Source organism: Hyla sarda, unplaced genomic scaffold (genome assembly GCF_029499605.1).
Source record: "Hyla sarda isolate aHylSar1 unplaced genomic scaffold, aHylSar1.hap1 scaffold_3120, whole genome shotgun sequence".
Taxonomy (NCBI): domain Eukaryota; kingdom Metazoa; phylum Chordata; class Amphibia; order Anura; family Hylidae; genus Hyla; species Hyla sarda.
Window position 1 is genome coordinate 721 of NW_026609848.1, and position 22,847 is coordinate 23,567.

General features: G+C 46.0%; 10 non-coding genes across 10 annotated transcripts; all 10 read left to right on the forward strand.

The window, feature by feature from the left end:
* The first annotated feature begins 267 nt into the window (after nucleotides 1-267).
* LOC130328669 (U2 spliceosomal RNA) lies at nucleotides 268-458 on the forward strand. The gene has a single exon (XR_008872557.1). It is a non-coding gene; the product is annotated as a U2 spliceosomal RNA (small nuclear RNA).
* A 2,093-nt stretch (nucleotides 459-2,551) lies between these two features.
* LOC130328676 (U2 spliceosomal RNA) lies at nucleotides 2,552-2,742 on the forward strand. Its single transcript, XR_008872563.1, has one exon. It is a non-coding gene; the product is annotated as a U2 spliceosomal RNA (small nuclear RNA).
* Nucleotides 2,743-4,840: 2,098 nt separating this feature from the next.
* LOC130328677 (U2 spliceosomal RNA) lies at nucleotides 4,841-5,031 on the forward strand. Its single transcript, XR_008872564.1, has one exon. It is a non-coding gene; the product is annotated as a U2 spliceosomal RNA (small nuclear RNA).
* Nucleotides 5,032-7,129: 2,098 nt separating this feature from the next.
* On the forward strand, nucleotides 7,130-7,320 carry LOC130328678 (U2 spliceosomal RNA). The gene has a single exon (XR_008872565.1). It is a non-coding gene; the product is annotated as a U2 spliceosomal RNA (small nuclear RNA).
* Nucleotides 7,321-9,415: 2,095 nt separating this feature from the next.
* On the forward strand, nucleotides 9,416-9,606 carry LOC130328679 (U2 spliceosomal RNA). Its single transcript, XR_008872566.1, has one exon. It is a non-coding gene; the product is annotated as a U2 spliceosomal RNA (small nuclear RNA).
* A 2,094-nt stretch (nucleotides 9,607-11,700) lies between these two features.
* LOC130328670 (U2 spliceosomal RNA) lies at nucleotides 11,701-11,891 on the forward strand. Its single transcript, XR_008872558.1, has one exon. It is a non-coding gene; the product is annotated as a U2 spliceosomal RNA (small nuclear RNA).
* A 2,103-nt stretch (nucleotides 11,892-13,994) lies between these two features.
* LOC130328671 (U2 spliceosomal RNA) lies at nucleotides 13,995-14,185 on the forward strand. Its single transcript, XR_008872559.1, has one exon. It is a non-coding gene; the product is annotated as a U2 spliceosomal RNA (small nuclear RNA).
* A 2,099-nt stretch (nucleotides 14,186-16,284) lies between these two features.
* LOC130328672 (U2 spliceosomal RNA) lies at nucleotides 16,285-16,475 on the forward strand. The gene has a single exon (XR_008872560.1). It is a non-coding gene; the product is annotated as a U2 spliceosomal RNA (small nuclear RNA).
* A 2,099-nt stretch (nucleotides 16,476-18,574) lies between these two features.
* On the forward strand, nucleotides 18,575-18,765 carry LOC130328673 (U2 spliceosomal RNA). The gene has a single exon (XR_008872561.1). It is a non-coding gene; the product is annotated as a U2 spliceosomal RNA (small nuclear RNA).
* A 2,105-nt stretch (nucleotides 18,766-20,870) lies between these two features.
* LOC130328674 (U2 spliceosomal RNA) lies at nucleotides 20,871-21,061 on the forward strand. Its single transcript, XR_008872562.1, has one exon. It is a non-coding gene; the product is annotated as a U2 spliceosomal RNA (small nuclear RNA).
* The last annotated feature ends 1,786 nt before the right edge of the window (nucleotides 21,062-22,847 follow it).

Sequence of the window (22,847 nt, forward strand, 5' to 3'; positions counted from 1 at the left end):
AGTGTCACATGCAAGTAGGAGGAGTAAGAAGGGTTCCTGGCAAATCCGGGTTATGGATTGCATTTAAAAAGGCCCCGTGGGAGTGCAATGGGCCCCTGTCTTGCTGCTTAGCAATAATGGTATGGGTTTAGGTTCTGCTGTGTGTACTGGTGGTTGACTGCCCCCCAGCCCAGAGTGTGCATGGAAAATTGTCTGGCAGCCTCCCTGACAGCAAGCAGTGATAGTGCCCATGAAGGGGACCTTGTTGGGCCCGCCCCTTTCACGGTTATCGCTTCTCGGCCTTTTGGCTAAGATCAAGTGTAGTATCTGTTCTTATCAGTTTAATATCTGATACGTCCCCTATCTGGGGACCATATATTAAATGGATTTTTGAGAACGGGGGCCGATTTCGAAGCTTGCTTCCGTCGCCCTATGCATTGACCCGATATGGCAGTATCTTCGGGTACAGTGCACCACCCCCTTACAGGGTTAAAAAGAAAGATTCCTACTTTCATTGCTACCTGCTTGCTGGCTAGCCAGCTAGCCAGCCCTGTGGGCCTTGCTGCTGCTGCAGCCAAAAAACAAAAGGTGGTGCTGCTGCTGCTTCTGCTGCTTCTGCTTCTGCTTGTGTCTGGCCCCTGTTGGAGCGTCCAGGCACAGGACTTCTGCTGCTGCTGACTAAATGGCCTCCTTAATTGGATCATTTGAGTAGCCAGCACACCTGTGCAGGTAGGGCATGACATGATAGGCAGCTGCCTTGATAGCGGGTGGGTGCTGAATGTTCCTAATTGACAAAATAAGATTAATGCTTATGAAGAAATATAAAATCTCATCCCTTCCCCAATATCGCGCCACACCCCTACCCCTTAATTCCCTGGTTGAACGTGATGGACATATGTCTTTTTTCGACCGTACTAACTATGTAACTATGTAACATAACATGGGGGGGGGGGGGGTCTCCTGGCTGTTCACACAGGTGTGTCATTGCTGTACATTGACCATGCATTGCTTCTGTGGTATTGCAAAGGCAAAGACAAATGCTTCCAGCCATCCATTGCACTAATGGATTGGTCATCAGCTGGCTGTCTATGTCCCGCATCAATATAGACCAAAGTACAGAGGGTTAGGCTATGCTATTGTGCACCTACCTGATGCATCAGAAGGTGCGAGGCCCTTGCTAAATTCTGTGCACAGACTTTGAGATCTATGCTTTAGACTGTATCTAAACCTGCTCCAACATGGACTGACATTCTGGCCTACTTTCAGCCGATGCGACTTGTCTGTCGCTGAACAGTCGCTTTTTATGTATTCAGCACCTATGTATAATGTTGTAAAAATGCTCTAGAAGCTAAAGTCGCAGAAATGTCACACATATTTGGCCTGCAACTTTCTGTGCGACAAATTCAGACAGGAAAAATCAGTATAAATCCTTAGAAAATTATCCCCCAGTGTCTCCATCTGCTGGCGGTATTGAATAAGCATTGCTGCACTGATGGGGTATGCATTAGACGAAAAAAAAGAAGAAAAAGAAGAATAATACGCCCAGAAAAGAGGCGAAAAGGAGAAAAACGTAAAAAAACGTGAAAAAAAAGTAAGAGGAAGAGAAGGGAAAAAAAGGTGGAAATGGGTTTAAAAGTGATTTCGGCGGAGAAATATATATATATATATATATATATATATATATATATATATATATATATGCGCACACACACATATAGATATAAACGTATTCTCCGTTGAGATATTGCAGCCGCTGCTGTGTCCAGGCCCAGGAGCCTTAGCACTGTGCTGTGATGTCACTCAATACCACTGACATCACTAGGTGTAAACAACATCTCTCCTTTGCTGTGTATGTGACTATGGAGCTGTTTGGTGATGTCGTCTATTACGGCCTTCATAGAAGCAACAGGAGATTGTTGCATCCATCTTGAACCCTCAGAACTACAGTGCTATGATGTCACTCACTTCCACAGGCCTTGCAGAGTGTAAACAACAACAACCCAGCTTTGTTGTGTATGTAACCAAAGGGATTTGTGATGTCACCTAGAACCTTCACAGCAGCGACAGCTTTATGAGGAGCATCAGCACTGCTCTGCCTGAGCAGAACCATCACCGCCATAGGTTGTCAAATAACCCGGATTTAACCCACACAGGTAAGTCCAATGGGGTGCAGGCATGTCCTCTATGCTTACAGCTTCCCGTGGGTGTTGGTTTGATACCGTTTGGGGACAGCCAAGGAGGCATCTGCAGGCAACAAAGGTAGGTGTGTGCTTGTGTGTGTGTTTCCTATGCAGATCCTAAGCCCAGTGTCACATGCAAGTAGGAGGAGTAAGAAGGGTTCCTGGCAAATCCGGGTTATGGATTGCATTTAAAAAGGCCCCGTGGGAGTGCAATGGGCCCCTGTCTTGCTGCTTAGCAATAATGGTATGGGTTTAGGTTCTGCTGTGTGTACTGGTGGTTGACTGCCCCCCAGCCCAGAGTGTGCATGGAAAATTGTCTGGCAGCCTCCCTGACAGCAAGCAGTGATAGTGCCCATGAAGGGGACCTTGTTGGGCCCGCCCCTTTCACGGTTATCGCTTCTCGGCCTTTTGGCTAAGATCAAGTGTAGTATCTGTTCTTATCAGTTTAATATCTGATACGTCCCCTATCTGGGGACCATATATTAAATGGATTTTTGAGAACGGGGGCCGATTTCGAAGCTTGCTTCCGTCGCCCTATGCATTGACCCGATATGGCAGTATCTTCGGGTACAGTGCACCACCCCCTTACAGGGTTAAAAAGAAAGATTCCTACTTTCATTGCTACCTGCTTGCTGGCTAGCCAGCTAGCCAGCCCTGTGGGCCTTGCTGCTGCTGCAGCCAAAAAACAAAAGGTGGTGCTGCTGCTGCTTCTGCTGCTTCTGCTTCTGCTTGTGTCTGGCCCCTGTTGGAGCGTCCAGGCACAGGACTTCTGCTGCTGCTGACTAAATGGCCTCCTTAATTGGATCATTTGAGTAGCCAGCACACCTGTGCAGGTAGGGCATGACATGATAGGCAGCTGCCTTGATAGCGGGTGGGTGCTGAATGTTCCTAATTGACAAAATAAGATTAATGCTTATGAAGAAATATAAAATCTCATCCCTTCCCCAATATCGCGCCACACCCCTACCCCTTAATTCCCTGGTTGAACGTGATGGACATATGTCTTTTTTCGACCGTACTAACTATGTAACTATGTAACATAACATGGGGGGGGGGGGGGGTCTCCTGGCTGTTCACACAGGTGTGTCATTGCTGTACATTGACCATGCATTGCTTCTGTGGTATTGCAAAGGCAAAGACAAATGCTTCCAGCCATCCATTGCACTAATGGATTGGTCATCAGCTGGCTGTCTATGTCCCGCATCAATATAGACCAAAGTACAGAGGGTTAGGCTATGCTATTGTGCACCTACCTGATGCATCAGAAGGTGCGAGGCCCTTGCTAAATTCTGTGCACAGACTTTGAGATCTATGCTTTAGACTGTATCTAAACCTGCTCCAACATGGACTGACATTCTGGCCTACTTTCAGCCGATGCGACTTGTCTGTCGCTGAACAGTCGCTTTTTATGTATTCAGCACCTATGTATAATGTTGTAAAAATGCTCTAGAAGCTAAAGTCGCAGAAATGTCACACATATTTGGCCTGCAACTTTCTGTGCGACAAATTCAGACAGGAAAAATCAGTATAAATCCTTAGAAAATTATCCCCCAGTGTCTCCATCTGCTGGCGGTATTGAATAAGCATTGCTGCACTGATGGGGTATGCATTAGACGAAAAAAAAGAAGAAAAAGAAGAATAATACGCCCAGAAAAGAGGCGAAAAGGAGAAAAACGTAAAAAAACGTGAAAAAAAAGTAAGAGGAAGAGAAGGGAAAAAAAGGTGGAAATGGGTTTAAAAGTGATTTCGGCGGAGAAATATATATATATATATATATATATATATATATATATATATATATATATATATGCGCACACACACATATAGAAATAAACGTATTCTCCGTTGAGATATTGCAGCCGCTGCTGTGTCCAGGCCCAGGAGCCTTAGCACTGTGCTGTGATGTCACTCAATACCACTGACATCACTAGGTGTAAACAACATCTCTCCTTTGCTGTGTATGTGACTATGGAGCTGTTTGGTGATGTCGTCTATTACGGCCTTCATAGAAGCAACAGGAGATTGTTGCATCCATCTTGAACCCTCAGAACTACAGTGCTATGATGTCACTCACTTCCACAGGCCTTGCAGAGTGTAAACAACAACAACCCAGCTTTGTTGTGTATGTAACCAAAGGGATTTGTGATGTCACCTAGAACCTTCACAGCAGCGACAGCTTTATGAGGAGCATCAGCACTGCTCTGCCTGAGCAGAACCATCACCGCCATAGGTTGTCAAATAACCCGGATTTAACCCACACAGGTAAGTCCAATGGGGTGCAGGCATGTCCTCTATGCTTACAGCTTCCCGTGGGTGTTGGTTTGATACCGTTTGGGGACAGCCAAGGAGGCATCTGCAGGCAACAAAGGTAGGTGTGTGCTTGTGTGTGTGTTTCCTATGCAGATCCTAAGCCCAGTGTCACATGCAAGTAGGAGGAGTAAGAAGGGTTCCTGGCAAATCCGGGTTATGGATTGCATTTAAAAAGGCCCCGTGGGAGTGCAATGGGCCCCTGTCTTGCTGCTTAGCAATAATGGTATGGGTTTAGGTTCTGCTGTGTGTACTGGTGGTTGACTGCCCCCCAGCCCAGAGTGTGCATGGAAAATTGTCTGGCAGCCTCCCTGACAGCAAGCAGTGATAGTGCCCATGAAGGGGACCTTGTTGGGCCCGCCCCTTTCACGGTTATCGCTTCTCGGCCTTTTGGCTAAGATCAAGTGTAGTATCTGTTCTTATCAGTTTAATATCTGATACGTCCCCTATCTGGGGACCATATATTAAATGGATTTTTGAGAACGGGGGCCGATTTCGAAGCTTGCTTCCGTCGCCCTATGCATTGACCCGATATGGCAGTATCTTCGGGTACAGTGCACCACCCCCTTACAGGGTTAAAAAGAAAGATTCCTACTTTCATTGCTACCTGCTTGCTGGCTAGCCAGCTAGCCAGCCCTGTGGGCCTTGCTGCTGCTGCAGCCAAAAAACAAAAGGTGGTGCTGCTGCTGCTTCTGCTGCTTCTGCTTCTGCTTGTGTCTGGCCCCTGTTGGAGCGTCCAGGCACAGGACTTCTGCTGCTGCTGACTAAATGGCCTCCTTAATTGGATCATTTGAGTAGCCAGCACACCTGTGCAGGTAGGGCATGACATGATAGGCAGCTGCCTTGATAGCGGGTGGGTGCTGAATGTTCCTAATTGACAAAATAAGATTAATGCTTATGAAGAAATATAAAATCTCATCCCTTCCCCAATATCGCGCCACACCCCTACCCCTTAATTCCCTGGTTGAACGTGATGGACATATGTCTTTTTTCGACCGTACTAACTATGTAACTATGTAACATAACATGGGGGGGGGGGGGGGTCTCCTGGCTGTTCACACAGGTGTGTCATTGCTGTACATTGACCATGCATTGCTTCTGTGGTATTGCAAAGGCAAAGACAAATGCTTCCAGCCATCCATTGCACTAATGGATTGGTCATCAGCTGGCTGTCTATGTCCCGCATCAATATAGACCAAAGTACAGAGGGTTAGGCTATGCTATTGTGCACCTACCTGATGCATCAGAAGGTGCGAGGCCCTTGCTAAATTCTGTGCACAGACTTTGAGATCTATGCTTTAGACTGTATCTAAACCTGCTCCAACATGGACTGACATTCTGGCCTACTTTCAGCCGATGCGACTTGTCTGTCGCTGAACAGTCGCTTTTTATGTATTCAGCACCTATGTATAATGTTGTAAAAATGCTCTAGAAGCTAAAGTCGCAGAAATGTCACACATATTTGGCCTGCAACTTTCTGTGCGACAAATTCAGACAGGAAAAATCAGTATAAATCCTTAGAAAATTATCCCCCAGTGTCTCCATCTGCTGGCGGTATTGAATAAGCATTGCTGCACTGATGGGGTATGCATTAGACGAAAAAAAAGAAGAAAAAGAAGAATAATACGCCCAGAAAAGAGGCGAAAAGGAGAAAAACGTAAAAAAACGTGAAAAAAAAGTAAGAGGAAGAGAAGGGAAAAAAAGGTGGAAATGGGTTTAAAAGTGATTTCGGCGGAGAAATATATATATATATATATATATATATATATATATATATATATATATATATATGCGCACACACACATATAGATATAAACGTATTCTCCGTTGAGATATTGCAGCCGCTGCTGTGTCCAGGCCCAGGAGCCTTAGCACTGTGCTGTGATGTCACTCAATACCACTGACATCACTAGGTGTAAACAACATCTCTCCTTTGCTGTGTATGTGACTATGGAGCTGTTTGGTGATGTCGTCTATTACGGCCTTCATAGAAGCAACAGGAGATTGTTGCATCCATCTTGAACCCTCAGAACTACAGTGCTATGATGTCACTCACTTCCACAGGCCTTGCAGAGTGTAAACAACAACAACCCAGCTTTGTTGTGTATGTAACCAAAGGGATTTGTGATGTCACCTAGAACCTTCACAGCAGCGACAGCTTTATGAGGAGCATCAGCACTGCTCTGCCTGAGCAGAACCATCACCGCCATAGGTTGTCAAATAACCCGGATTTAACCCACACAGGTAAGTCCAATGGGGTGCAGGCATGTCCTCTATGCTTACAGCTTCCCGTGGGTGTTGGTTTGATACCGTTTGGGGACAGCCAAGGAGGCATCTGCAGGCAACAAAGGTAGGTGTGTGCTTGTGTGTGTGTTTCCTATGCAGATCCTAAGCCCAGTGTCACATGCAAGTAGGAGGAGTAAGAAGGGTTCCTGGCAAATCCGGGTTATGGATTGCATTTAAAAAGGCCCCGTGGGAGTGCAATGGGCCCCTGTCTTGCTGCTTAGCAATAATGGTATGGGTTTAGGTTCTGCTGTGTGTACTGGTGGTTGACTGCCCCCCAGCCCAGAGTGTGCATGGAAAATTGTCTGGCAGCCTCCCTGACAGCAAGCAGTGATAGTGCCCATGAAGGGGACCTTGTTGGGCCCGCCCCTTTCACGGTTATCGCTTCTCGGCCTTTTGGCTAAGATCAAGTGTAGTATCTGTTCTTATCAGTTTAATATCTGATACGTCCCCTATCTGGGGACCATATATTAAATGGATTTTTGAGAACGGGGGCCGATTTCGAAGCTTGCTTCCGTCGCCCTATGCATTGACCCGATATGGCAGTATCTTCGGGTACAGTGCACCACCCCCTTACAGGGTTAAAAAGAAAGATTCCTACTTTCATTGCTACCTGCTTGCTGGCTAGCCAGCTAGCCAGCCCTGTGGGCCTTGCTGCTGCTGCAGCCAAAAAACAAAAGGTGGTGCTGCTGCTGCTTCTGCTGCTTCTGCTTCTGCTTGTGTCTGGCCCCTGTTGGAGCGTCCAGGCACAGGACTTCTGCTGCTGCTGACTAAATGGCCTCCTTAATTGGATCATTTGAGTAGCCAGCACACCTGTGCAGGTAGGGCATGACATGATAGGCAGCTGCCTTGATAGCGGGTGGGTGCTGAATGTTCCTAATTGACAAAATAAGATTAATGCTTATGAAGAAATATAAAATCTCATCCCTTCCCCAATATCGCGCCACACCCCTACCCCTTAATTCCCTGGTTGAACGTGATGGACATATGTCTTTTTTCGACCGTACTAACTATGTAACTATGTAACATAACATGGGGGGGGGGGGGGGTCTCCTGGCTGTTCACACAGGTGTGTCATTGCTGTACATTGACCATGCATTGCTTCTGTGGTATTGCAAAGGCAAAGACAAATGCTTCCAGCCATCCATTGCACTAATGGATTGGTCATCAGCTGGCTGTCTATGTCCCGCATCAATATAGACCAAAGTACAGAGGGTTAGGCTATGCTATTGTGCACCTACCTGATGCATCAGAAGGTGCGAGGCCCTTGCTAAATTCTGTGCACAGACTTTGAGATCTATGCTTTAGACTGTATCTAAACCTGCTCCAACATGGACTGACATTCTGGCCTACTTTCAGCCGATGCGACTTGTCTGTCGCTGAACAGTCGCTTTTTATGTATTCAGCACCTATGTATAATGTTGTAAAAATGCTCTAGAAGCTAAAGTCGCAGAAATGTCACACATATTTGGCCTGCAACTTTCTGTGCGACAAATTCAGACAGGAAAAATCAGTATAAATCCTTAGAAAATTATCCCCCAGTGTCTCCATCTGCTGGCGGTATTGAATAAGCATTGCTGCACTGATGGGGTATGCATTAGACGAAAAAAAAGAAGAAAAAGAAGAATAATACGCCCAGAAAAGAGGCGAAAAGGAGAAAAACGTAAAAAAACGTGAAAAAAAAGTAAGAGGAAGAGAAGGGAAAAAAAGGTGGAAATGGGTTTAAAAGTGATTTCGGCGGAGAATATATATATATATATATATATATATATATATATATATATATATATATATGCGCACACACACATATAGATATAAACGTATTCTCCGTTGAGATATTGCAGCCGCTGCTGTGTCCAGGCCCAGGAGCCTTAGCACTGTGCTGTGATGTCACTCAATACCACTGACATCACTAGGTGTAAACAACATCTCTCCTTTGCTGTGTATGTGACTATGGAGCTGTTTGGTGATGTCGTCTATTACGGCCTTCATAGAAGCAACAGGAGATTGTTGCATCCATCTTGAACCCTCAGAACTACAGTGCTATGATGTCACTCACTTCCACAGGCCTTGCAGAGTGTAAACAACAACAACCCAGCTTTGTTGTGTATGTAACCAAAGGGATTTGTGATGTCACCTAGAACCTTCACAGCAGCGACAGCTTTATGAGGAGCATCAGCACTGCTCTGCCTGAGCAGAACCATCACCGCCATAGGTTGTCAAATAACCCGGATTTAACCCACACAGGTAAGTCCAATGGGGTGCAGGCATGTCCTCTATGCTTACAGCTTCCCGTGGGTGTTGGTTTGATACCGTTTGGGGACAGCCAAGGAGGCATCTGCAGGCAACAAAGGTAGGTGTGTGCTTGTGTGTGTGTTTCCTATGCAGATCCTAAGCCCAGTGTCACATGCAAGTAGGAGGAGTAAGAAGGGTTCCTGGCAAATCCGGGTTATGGATTGCATTTAAAAAGGCCCCGTGGGAGTGCAATGGGCCCCTGTCTTGCTGCTTAGCAATAATGGTATGGGTTTAGGTTCTGCTGTGTGTACTGGTGGTTGACTGCCCCCCAGCCCAGAGTGTGCATGGAAAATTGTCTGGCAGCCTCCCTGACAGCAAGCAGTGATAGTGCCCATGAAGGGGACCTTGTTGGGCCCGCCCCTTTCACGGTTATCGCTTCTCGGCCTTTTGGCTAAGATCAAGTGTAGTATCTGTTCTTATCAGTTTAATATCTGATACGTCCCCTATCTGGGGACCATATATTAAATGGATTTTTGAGAACGGGGGCCGATTTCGAAGCTTGCTTCCGTCGCCCTATGCATTGACCCGATATGGCAGTATCTTCGGGTACAGTGCACCACCCCCTTACAGGGTTAAAAAGAAAGATTCCTACTTTCATTGCTACCTGCTTGCTGGCTAGCCAGCTAGCCAGCCCTGTGGGCCTTGCTGCTGCTGCAGCCAAAAAACAAAAGGTGGTGCTGCTGCTGCTTCTGCTGCTTCTGCTTCTGCTTGTGTCTGGCCCCTGTTGGAGCGTCCAGGCACAGGACTTCTGCTGCTGCTGACTAAATGGCCTCCTTAATTGGATCATTTGAGTAGCCAGCACACCTGTGCAGGTAGGGCATGACATGATAGGCAGCTGCCTTGATAGCGGGTGGGTGCTGAATGTTCCTAATTGACAAAATAAGATTAATGCTTATGAAGAAATATAAAATCTCATCCCTTCCCCAATATCGCGCCACACCCCTACCCCTTAATTCCCTGGTTGAACGTGATGGACATATGTCTTTTTTCGACCGTACTAACTATGTAACTATGTAACATAACATGGGGGGGGGGGGGGGTCTCCTGGCTGTTCACACAGGTGTGTCATTGCTGTACATTGACCATGCATTGCTTCTGTGGTATTGCAAAGGCAAAGACAAATGCTTCCAGCCATCCATTGCACTAATGGATTGGTCATCAGCTGGCTGTCTATGTCCCGCATCAATATAGACCAAAGTACAGAGGGTTAGGCTATGCTATTGTGCACCTACCTGATGCATCAGAAGGTGCGAGGCCCTTGCTAAATTCTGTGCACAGACTTTGAGATCTATGCTTTAGACTGTATCTAAACCTGCTCCAACATGGACTGACATTCTGGCCTACTTTCAGCCGATGCGACTTGTCTGTCGCTGAACAGTCGCTTTTTATGTATTCAGCACCTATGTATAATGTTGTAAAAATGCTCTAGAAGCTAAAGTCGCAGAAATGTCACACATATTTGGCCTGCAACTTTCTGTGCGACAAATTCAGACAGGAAAAATCAGTATAAATCCTTAGAAAATTATCCCCCAGTGTCTCCATCTGCTGGCGGTATTGAATAAGCATTGCTGCACTGATGGGGTATGCATTAGACGAAAAAAAAGAAGAAAAAGAAGAATAATACGCCCAGAAAAGAGGCGAAAAGGAGAAAAACGTAAAAAAACGTGAAAAAAAAGTAAGAGGAAGAGAAGGGAAAAAAAGGTGGAAATGGGTTTAAAAGTGATTTCGGCGGAGAAATATATATATATATATATATATATATATATATATATATATATATATATGCGCACACACACATATAGATATAAACGTATTCTCCGTTGAGATATTGCAGCCGCTGCTGTGTCCAGGCCCAGGAGCCTTAGCACTGTGCTGTGATGTCACTCAATACCACTGACATCACTAGGTGTAAACAACATCTCTCCTTTGCTGTGTATGTGACTATGGAGCTGTTTGGTGATGTCGTCTATTACGGCCTTCATAGAAGCAACAGGAGATTGTTGCATCCATCTTGAACCCTCAGAACTACAGTGCTATGATGTCACTCACTTCCACAGGCCTTGCAGAGTGTAAACAACAACAACCCAGCTTTGTTGTGTATGTAACCAAAGGGATTTGTGATGTCACCTAGAACCTTCACAGCAGCGACAGCTTTATGAGGAGCATCAGCACTGCTCTGCCTGAGCAGAACCATCACCGCCATAGGTTGTCAAATAACCCGGATTTAACCCACACAGGTAAGTCCAATGGGGTGCAGGCATGTCCTCTATGCTTACAGCTTCCCGTGGGTGTTGGTTTGATACCGTTTGGGGACAGCCAAGGAGGCATCTGCAGGCAACAAAGGTAGGTGTGTGCTTGTGTGTGTGTTTCCTATGCAGATCCTAAGCCCAGTGTCACATGCAAGTAGGAGGAGTAAGAAGGGTTCCTGGCAAATCCGGGTTATGGATTGCATTTAAAAAGGCCCCGTGGGAGTGCAATGGGCCCCTGTCTTGCTGCTTAGCAATAATGGTATGGGTTTAGGTTCTGCTGTGTGTACTGGTGGTTGACTGCCCCCCAGCCCAGAGTGTGCATGGAAAATTGTCTGGCAGCCTCCCTGACAGCAAGCAGTGATAGTGCCCATGAAGGGGACCTTGTTGGGCCCGCCCCTTTCACGGTTATCGCTTCTCGGCCTTTTGGCTAAGATCAAGTGTAGTATCTGTTCTTATCAGTTTAATATCTGATACGTCCCCTATCTGGGGACCATATATTAAATGGATTTTTGAGAACGGGGGCCGATTTCGAAGCTTGCTTCCGTCGCCCTATGCATTGACCCGATATGGCAGTATCTTCGGGTACAGTGCACCACCCCCTTACAGGGTTAAAAAGAAAGATTCCTACTTTCATTGCTACCTGCTTGCTGGCTAGCCAGCTAGCCAGCCCTGTGGGCCTTGCTGCTGCTGCAGCCAAAAAACAAAAGGTGGTGCTGCTGCTGCTTCTGCTGCTTCTGCTTCTGCTTGTGTCTGGCCCCTGTTGGAGCGTCCAGGCACAGGACTTCTGCTGCTGCTGACTAAATGGCCTCCTTAATTGGATCATTTGAGTAGCCAGCACACCTGTGCAGGTAGGGCATGACATGATAGGCAGCTGCCTTGATAGCGGGTGGGTGCTGAATGTTCCTAATTGACAAAATAAGATTAATGCTTATGAAGAAATATAAAATCTCATCCCTTCCCCAATATCGCGCCACACCCCTACCCCTTAATTCCCTGGTTGAACGTGATGGACATATGTCTTTTTTCGACCGTACTAACTATGTAACTATGTAACATAACATGGGGGGGGGGGGGGGTCTCCTGGCTGTTCACACAGGTGTGTCATTGCTGTACATTGACCATGCATTGCTTCTGTGGTATTGCAAAGGCAAAGACAAATGCTTCCAGCCATCCATTGCACTAATGGATTGGTCATCAGCTGGCTGTCTATGTCCCGCATCAATATAGACCAAAGTACAGAGGGTTAGGCTATGCTATTGTGCACCTACCTGATGCATCAGAAGGTGCGAGGCCCTTGCTAAATTCTGTGCACAGACTTTGAGATCTATGCTTTAGACTGTATCTAAACCTGCTCCAACATGGACTGACATTCTGGCCTACTTTCAGCCGATGCGACTTGTCTGTCGCTGAACAGTCGCTTTTTATGTATTCAGCACCTATGTATAATGTTGTAAAAATGCTCTAGAAGCTAAAGTCGCAGAAATGTCACACATATTTGGCCTGCAACTTTCTGTGCGACAAATTCAGACAGGAAAAATCAGTATAAATCCTTAGAAAATTATCCCCCAGTGTCTCCATCTGCTGGCGGTATTGAATAAGCATTGCTGCACTGATGGGGTATGCATTAGACGAAAAAAAAGAAGAAAAAGAAGAATAATACGCCCAGAAAAGAGGCGAAAAGGAGAAAAACGTAAAAAAACGTGAAAAAAAAGTAAGAGGAAGAGAAGGGAAAAAAAGGTGGAAATGGGTTTAAAAGTGATTTCGGCGGAGAAATATATATATATATATATATATATATATATATATATATATATATATATGCGCACACACACATATAGATATAAACGTATTCTCCGTTGAGATATTGCAGCCGCTGCTGTGTCCAGGCCCAGGAGCCTTAGCACTGTGCTGTGATGTCACTCAATACCACTGACATCACTAGGTGTAAACAACATCTCTCCTTTGCTGTGTATGTGACTATGGAGCTGTTTGGTCTGTTTGGTGATGTCGTCTATTACGGCCTTCATAGAAGCAACAGGAGATTGTTGCATCCATCTTGAACCCTCAGAACTACAGTGCTATGATGTCACTCACTTCCACAGGCCTTGCAGAGTGTAAACAACAACAACCCAGCTTTGTTGTGTATGTAACCAAAGGGATTTGTGATGTCACCTAGAACCTTCACAGCAGCGACAGCTTTATGAGGAGCATCAGCACTGCTCTGCCTGAGCAGAACCATCACCGCCATAGGTTGTCAAATAACCCGGATTTAACCCACACAGGTAAGTCCAATGGGGTGCAGGCATGTCCTCTATGCTTACAGCTTCCCGTGGGTGTTGGTTTGATACCGTTTGGGGACAGCCAAGGAGGCATCTGCAGGCAACAAAGGTAGGTGTGTGCTTGTGTGTGTGTTTCCTATGCAGATCCTAAGCCCAGTGTCACATGCAAGTAGGAGGAGTAAGAAGGGTTCCTGGCAAATCCGGGTTATGGATTGCATTTAAAAAGGCCCCGTGGGAGTGCAATGGGCCCCTGTCTTGCTGCTTAGCAATAATGGTATGGGTTTAGGTTCTGCTGTGTGTACTGGTGGTTGACTGCCCCCCAGCCCAGAGTGTGCATGGAAAATTGTCTGGCAGCCTCCCTGACAGCAAGCAGTGATAGTGCCCATGAAGGGGACCTTGTTGGGCCCGCCCCTTTCACGGTTATCGCTTCTCGGCCTTTTGGCTAAGATCAAGTGTAGTATCTGTTCTTATCAGTTTAATATCTGATACGTCCCCTATCTGGGGACCATATATTAAATGGATTTTTGAGAACGGGGGCCGATTTCGAAGCTTGCTTCCGTCGCCCTATGCATTGACCCGATATGGCAGTATCTTCGGGTACAGTGCACCACCCCCTTACAGGGTTAAAAAGAAAGATTCCTACTTTCATTGCTACCTGCTTGCTGGCTAGCCAGCTAGCCAGCCCTGTGGGCCTTGCTGCTGCTGCAGCCAAAAAACAAAAGGTGGTGCTGCTGCTGCTTCTGCTGCTTCTGCTTCTGCTTGTGTCTGGCCCCTGTTGGAGCGTCCAGGCACAGGACTTCTGCTGCTGCTGACTAAATGGCCTCCTTAATTGGATCATTTGAGTAGCCAGCACACCTGTGCAGGTAGGGCATGACATGATAGGCAGCTGCCTTGATAGCGGGTGGGTGCTGAATGTTCCTAATTGACAAAATAAGATTAATGCTTATGAAGAAATATAAAATCTCATCCCTTCCCCAATATCGCGCCACACCCCTACCCCTTAATTCCCTGGTTGAACGTGATGGACATATGTCTTTTTTCGACCGTACTAACTATGTAACTATGTAACATAACATGGGGGGGGGGGGGGGTCTCCTGGCTGTTCACACAGGTGTGTCATTGCTGTACATTGACCATGCATTGCTTCTGTGGTATTGCAAAGGCAAAGACAAATGCTTCCAGCCATCCATTGCACTAATGGATTGGTCATCAGCTGGCTGTCTATGTCCCGCATCAATATAGACCAAAGTACAGAGGGTTAGGCTATGCTATTGTGCACCTACCTGATGCATCAGAAGGTGCGAGGCCCTTGCTAAATTCTGTGCACAGACTTTGAGATCTATGCTTTAGACTGTATCTAAACCTGCTCCAACATGGACTGACATTCTGGCCTACTTTCAGCCGATGCGACTTGTCTGTCGCTGAACAGTCGCTTTTTATGTATTCAGCACCTATGTATAATGTTGTAAAAATGCTCTAGAAGCTAAAGTCGCAGAAATGTCACACATATTTGGCCTGCAACTTTCTGTGCGACAAATTCAGACAGGAAAAATCAGTATAAATCCTTAGAAAATTATCCCCCAGTGTCTCCATCTGCTGGCGGTATTGAATAAGCATTGCTGCACTGATGGGGTATGCATTAGACGAAAAAAAAGAAGAAAAAGAAGAATAATACGCCCAGAAAAGAGGCGAAAAGGAGAAAAACGTAAAAAAACGTGAAAAAAAAGTAAGAGGAAGAGAAGGGAAAAAAAGGTGGAAATGGGTTTAAAAGTGATTTCGGCGGAGAATATATATATATATATATATATATATATATATATATATATATATATATATATATGCGCACACACACATATAGATATAAACGTATTCTCCGTTGAGATATTGCAGCCGCTGCTGTGTCCAGGCCCAGGAGCCTTAGCACTGTGCTGTGATGTCACTCAATACCACTGACATCACTAGGTGTAAACAACATCTCTCCTTTGCTGTGTATGTGACTATGGAGCTGTTTGGTGATGTCGTCTATTACGGCCTTCATAGAAGCAACAGGAGATTGTTGCATCCATCTTGAACCCTCAGAACTACAGTGCTATGATGTCACTCACTTCCACAGGCCTTGCAGAGTGTAAACAACAACAACCCAGCTTTGTTGTGTATGTAACCAAAGGGATTTGTGATGTCACCTAGAACCTTCACAGCAGCGACAGCTTTATGAGGAGCATCAGCACTGCTCTGCCTGAGCAGAACCATCACCGCCATAGGTTGTCAAATAACCCGGATTTAACCCACACAGGTAAGTCCAATGGGGTGCAGGCATGTCCTCTATGCTTACAGCTTCCCGTGGGTGTTGGTTTGATACCGTTTGGGGACAGCCAAGGAGGCATCTGCAGGCAACAAAGGTAGGTGTGTGCTTGTGTGTGTGTTTCCTATGCAGATCCTAAGCCCAGTGTCACATGCAAGTAGGAGGAGTAAGAAGGGTTCCTGGCAAATCCGGGTTATGGATTGCATTTAAAAAGGCCCCGTGGGAGTGCAATGGGCCCCTGTCTTGCTGCTTAGCAATAATGGTATGGGTTTAGGTTCTGCTGTGTGTACTGGTGGTTGACTGCCCCCCAGCCCAGAGTGTGCATGGAAAATTGTCTGGCAGCCTCCCTGACAGCAAGCAGTGATAGTGCCCATGAAGGGGACCTTGTTGGGCCCGCCCCTTTCACGGTTATCGCTTCTCGGCCTTTTGGCTAAGATCAAGTGTAGTATCTGTTCTTATCAGTTTAATATCTGATACGTCCCCTATCTGGGGACCATATATTAAATGGATTTTTGAGAACGGGGGCCGATTTCGAAGCTTGCTTCCGTCGCCCTATGCATTGACCCGATATGGCAGTATCTTCGGGTACAGTGCACCACCCCCTTACAGGGTTAAAAAGAAAGATTCCTACTTTCATTGCTACCTGCTTGCTGGCTAGCCAGCTAGCCAGCCCTGTGGGCCTTGCTGCTGCTGCAGCCAAAAAACAAAAGGTGGTGCTGCTGCTGCTTCTGCTGCTTCTGCTTCTGCTTGTGTCTGGCCCCTGTTGGAGCGTCCAGGCACAGGACTTCTGCTGCTGCTGACTAAATGGCCTCCTTAATTGGATCATTTGAGTAGCCAGCACACCTGTGCAGGTAGGGCATGACATGATAGGCAGCTGCCTTGATAGCGGGTGGGTGCTGAATGTTCCTAATTGACAAAATAAGATTAATGCTTATGAAGAAATATAAAATCTCATCCCTTCCCCAATATCGCGCCACACCCCTACCCCTTAATTCCCTGGTTGAACGTGATGGACATATGTCTTTTTTCGACCGTACTAACTATGTAACTATGTAACATAACATGGGGGGGGGGGGGGGTCTCCTGGCTGTTCACACAGGTGTGTCATTGCTGTACATTGACCATGCATTGCTTCTGTGGTATTGCAAAGGCAAAGACAAATGCTTCCAGCCATCCATTGCACTAATGGATTGGTCATCAGCTGGCTGTCTATGTCCCGCATCAATATAGACCAAAGTACAGAGGGTTAGGCTATGCTATTGTGCACCTACCTGATGCATCAGAAGGTGCGAGGCCCTTGCTAAATTCTGTGCACAGACTTTGAGATCTATGCTTTAGACTGTATCTAAACCTGCTCCAACATGGACTGACATTCTGGCCTACTTTCAGCCGATGCGACTTGTCTGTCGCTGAACAGTCGCTTTTTATGTATTCAGCACCTATGTATAATGTTGTAAAAATGCTCTAGAAGCTAAAGTCGCAGAAATGTCACACATATTTGGCCTGCAACTTTCTGTGCGACAAATTCAGACAGGAAAAATCAGTATAAATCCTTAGAAAATTATCCCCCAGTGTCTCCATCTGCTGGCGGTATTGAATAAGCATTGCTGCACTGATGGGGTATGCATTAGACGAAAAAAAAGAAGAAAAAGAAGAATAATACGCCCAGAAAAGAGGCGAAAAGGAGAAAAACGTAAAAAAACGTGAAAAAAAAGTAAGAGGAAGAGAAGGGAAAAAAAGGTGGAAATGGGTTTAAAAGTGATTTCGGCGGAGAAATATATATATATATATATATATATATAGTATATATATATATATATATATATATGCGCACACACACATATAGATATAAACGTATTCTCCGTTGAGATATTGCAGCCGCTGCTGTGTCCAGGCCCAGGAGCCTTAGCACTGTGCTGTGATGTCACTCAATACCACTGACATCACTAGGTGTAAACAACATCTCTCCTTTGCTGTGTATGTGACTATGGAGCTGTTTGGTGATGTCGTCTATTACGGCCTTCATAGAAGCAACAGGAGATTGTTGCATCCATCTTGAACCCTCAGAACTACAGTGCTATGATGTCACTCACTTCCACAGGCCTTGCAGAGTGTAAACAACAACAACCCAGCTTTGTTGTGTATGTAACCAAAGGGATTTGTGATGTCACCTAGAACCTTCACAGCAGCGACAGCTTTATGAGGAGCATCAGCACTGCTCTGCCTGAGCAGAACCATCACCGCCATAGGTTGTCAAATAACCCGGATTTAACCCACACAGGTAAGTCCAATGGGGTGCAGGCATGTCCTCTATGCTTACAGCTTCCCGTGGGTGTTGGTTTGATACCGTTTGGGGACAGCCAAGGAGGCATCTGCAGGCAACAAAGGTAGGTGTGTGCTTGTGTGTGTGTTTCCTATGCAGATCCTAAGCCCAGTGTCACATGCAAGTAGGAGGAGTAAGAAGGGTTCCTGGCAAATCCGGGTTATGGATTGCATTTAAAAAGGCCCCGTGGGAGTGCAATGGGCCCCTGTCTTGCTGCTTAGCAATAATGGTATGGGTTTAGGTTCTGCTGTGTGTACTGGTGGTTGACTGCCCCCCAGCCCAGAGTGTGCATGGAAAATTGTCTGGCAGCCTCCCTGACAGCAAGCAGTGATAGTGCCCATGAAGGGGACCTTGTTGGGCCCGCCCCTTTCACGGTTATCGCTTCTCGGCCTTTTGGCTAAGATCAAGTGTAGTATCTGTTCTTATCAGTTTAATATCTGATACGTCCCCTATCTGGGGACCATATATTAAATGGATTTTTGAGAACGGGGGCCGATTTCGAAGCTTGCTTCCGTCGCCCTATGCATTGACCCGATATGGCAGTATCTTCGGGTACAGTGCACCACCCCCTTACAGGGTTAAAAAGAAAGATTCCTACTTTCATTGCTACCTGCTTGCTGGCTAGCCAGCTAGCCAGCCCTGTGGGCCTTGCTGCTGCTGCAGCCAAAAAACAAAAGGTGGTGCTGCTGCTGCTTCTGCTGCTTCTGCTTCTGCTTGTGTCTGGCCCCTGTTGGAGCGTCCAGGCACAGGACTTCTGCTGCTGCTGACTAAATGGCCTCCTTAATTGGATCATTTGAGTAGCCAGCACACCTGTGCAGGTAGGGCATGACATGATAGGCAGCTGCCTTGATAGCGGGTGGGTGCTGAATGTTCCTAATTGACAAAATAAGATTAATGCTTATGAAGAAATATAAAATCTCATCCCTTCCCCAATATCGCGCCACACCCCTACCCCTTAATTCCCTGGTTGAACGTGATGGACATATGTCTTTTTTCGACCGTACTAACTATGTAACTATGTAACATAACATGGGGGGGGGGGGGGGTCTCCTGGCTGTTCACACAGGTGTGTCATTGCTGTACATTGACCATGCATTGCTTCTGTGGTATTGCAAAGGCAAAGACAAATGCTTCCAGCCATCCATTGCACTAATGGATTGGTCATCAGCTGGCTGTCTATGTCCCGCATCAATATAGACCAAAGTACAGAGGGTTAGGCTATGCTATTGTGCACCTACCTGATGCATCAGAAGGTGCGAGGCCCTTGCTAAATTCTGTGCACAGACTTTGAGATCTATGCTTTAGACTGTATCTAAACCTGCTCCAACATGGACTGACATTCTGGCCTACTTTCAGCCGATGCGACTTGTCTGTCGCTGAACAGTCGCTTTTTATGTATTCAGCACCTATGTATAATGTTGTAAAAATGCTCTAGAAGCTAAAGTCGCAGAAATGTCACACATATTTGGCCTGCAACTTTCTGTGCGACAAATTCAGACAGGAAAAATCAGTATAAATCCTTAGAAAATTATCCCCCAGTGTCTCCATCTGCTGGCGGTATTGAATAAGCATTGCTGCACTGATGGGGTATGCATTAGACGAAAAAAAAGAAGAAAAAGAAGAATAATACGCCCAGAAAAGAGGCGAAAAGGAGAAAAACGTAAAAAAACGTGAAAAAAAAGTAAGAGGAAGAGAAGGGAAAAAAAGGTGGAAATGGGTTTAAAAGTGATTTCGGCGGAGATATATATATATATATATATATATATATATATATATATATATATATATATGCGCACACACACATATAGATATAAACGTATTCTCCGTTGAGATATTGCAGCCGCTGCTGTGTCCAGGCCCAGGAGCCTTAGCACTGTGCTGTGATGTCACTCAATACCACTGACATCACTAGGTGTAAACAACATCTCTCCTTTGCTGTGTATGTGACTATGGAGCTGTTTGGTGATGTCGTCTATTACGGCCTTCATAGAAGCAACAGGAGATTGTTGCATCCATCTTGAACCCTCAGAACTACAGTGCTATGATGTCACTCACTTCCACAGGCCTTGCAGAGTGTAAACAACAACAACCCAGCTTTGTTGTGTATGTAACCAACCAAAGGGATTTGTGATGTCACCTAGAACCTTCACAGCAGCGACAGCTTTATGAGGAGCATCAGCACTGCTCTGCCTGAGCAGAACCATCACCGCCATAGGTTGTCAAATAACCCGGATTTAACCCACACAGGTAAGTCCAATGGGGTGCAGGCATGTCCTCTATGCTTACAGCTTCCAGCTTCCCGTGGGTGTTGGTTTGATACCGTTTGGGGACAGCCAAGGAGGCATCTGCAGGCAACAAAGGTAGGTGTGTGCTTGTGTGTGTGTTTCCTATGCAGATCCTAAGCCCAGTGTCACATGCAAGTAGGAGGAGTAAGAAGGGTTCCTGGCAAATCCGGGTTATGGATTGCATTTAAAAAGGCCCCGTGGGAGTGCAATGGGCCCCTGTCTTGCTGCTTAGCAATAATGGTATGGGTTTAGGTTCTGCTGTGTGTACTGGTGGTTGACTGCCCCCCAGCCCAGAGTGTGCATGGAAAATTGTCTGGCAGCCTCCCTGACAGCAAGCAGTGATAGTGCCCATGAAGGGGACCTTGTTGGGCCCGCCCCTTTCACGGTTATCGCTTCTCGGCCTTTTGGCTAAGATCAAGTGTAGTATCTGTTCTTATCAGTTTAATATCTGATACGTCCCCTATCTGGGGACCATATATTAAATGGATTTTTGAGAACGGGGGCCGATTTCGAAGCTTGCTTCCGTCGCCCTATGCATTGACCCGATATGGCAGTATCTTCGGGTACAGTGCACCACCCCCTTACAGGGTTAAAAAGAAAGATTCCTACTTTCATTGCTACCTGCTTGCTGGCTAGCCAGCTAGCCAGCCCTGTGGGCCTTGCTGCTGCTGCAGCCAAAAAACAAAAGGTGGTGCTGCTGCTGCTTCTGCTGCTTCTGCTTCTGCTTGTGTCTGGCCCCTGTTGGAGCGTCCAGGCACAGGACTTCTGCTGCTGCTGACTAAATGGCCTCCTTAATTGGATCATTTGAGTAGCCAGCACACCTGTGCAGGTAGGGCATGACATGATAGGCAGCTGCCTTGATAGCGGGTGGGTGCTGAATGTTCCTAATTGACAAAATAAGATTAATGCTTATGAAGAAATATAAAATCTCATCCCTTCCCCAATATCGCGCCACACCCCTACCCCTTAATTCCCTGGTTGAACGTGATGGACATATGTCTTTTTTCGACCGTACTAACTATGTAACTATGTAACATAACATGGGGGGGGGGGGGGGTCTCCTGGCTGTTCACACAGGTGTGTCATTGCTGTACATTGACCATGCATTGCTTCTGTGGTATTGCAAAGGCAAAGACAAATGCTTCCAGCCATCCATTGCACTAATGGATTGGTCATCAGCTGGCTGTCTATGTCCCGCATCAATATAGACCAAAGTACAGAGGGTTAGGCTATGCTATTGTGCACCTACCTGATGCATCAGAAGGTGCGAGGCCCTTGCTAAATTCTGTGCACAGACTTTGAGATCTATGCTTTAGACTGTATCTAAACCTGCTCCAACATGGACTGACATTCTGGCCTACTTTCAGCCGATGCGACTTGTCTGTCGCTGAACAGTCGCTTTTTATGTATTCAGCACCTATGTATAATGTTGTAAAAATGCTCTAGAAGCTAAAGTCGCAGAAATGTCACACATATTTGGCCTGCAACTTTCTGTGCGACAAATTCAGACAGGAAAAATCAGTATAAATCCTTAGAAAATTATCCCCCAGTGTCTCCATCTGCTGGCGGTATTGAATAAGCATTGCTGCACTGATGGGGTATGCATTAGACGAAAAAAAAGAAGAAAAAGAAGAATAATACGCCCAGAAAAGAGGCGAAAAGGAGAAAAACGTAAAAAAACGTGAAAAAAAAGTAAGAGGAAGAGAAGGGAAAAAAAGGTGGAAATGGGTTTAAAAGTGATTTCGGCGGAGAAATATATATATATATATATATATATATATATATATATATATATATATATATATATGCGCACACACACATATAGATATAAACGTATTCTCCGTTGAGATATTGCAGCCGCTGCTGTGTCCAGGCCCAGGAGCCTTAGCACTGTGCTGTGATGTCACTCAATACCACTGACATCACTAGGTGTAAACAACATCTCTCCTTTGCTGTGTATGTGACTATGGAGCTGTTTGGTGATGTCGTCTATTACGGCCTTCATAGAAGCAACAGGAGATTGTTGCATCCATCTTGAACCCTCAGAACTACAGTGCTATGATGTCACTCACTTCCACAGGCCTTGCAGAGTGTAAACAACAACAACCCAGCTTTGTTGTGTATGTAACCAAAGGGATTTGTGATGTCACCTAGAACCTTCACAGCAGCGACAGCTTTATGAGGAGCATCAGCACTGCTCTGCCTGAGCAGAACCATCACCGCCATAGGTTGTCAAATAACCCGGATTTAACCCACACAGGTAAGTCCAATGGGGTGCAGGCATGTCCTCTATGCTTACAGCTTCCCGTGGGTGTTGGTTTGATACCGTTTGGGGACAGCCAAGGAGGCATCTGCAGGCAACAAA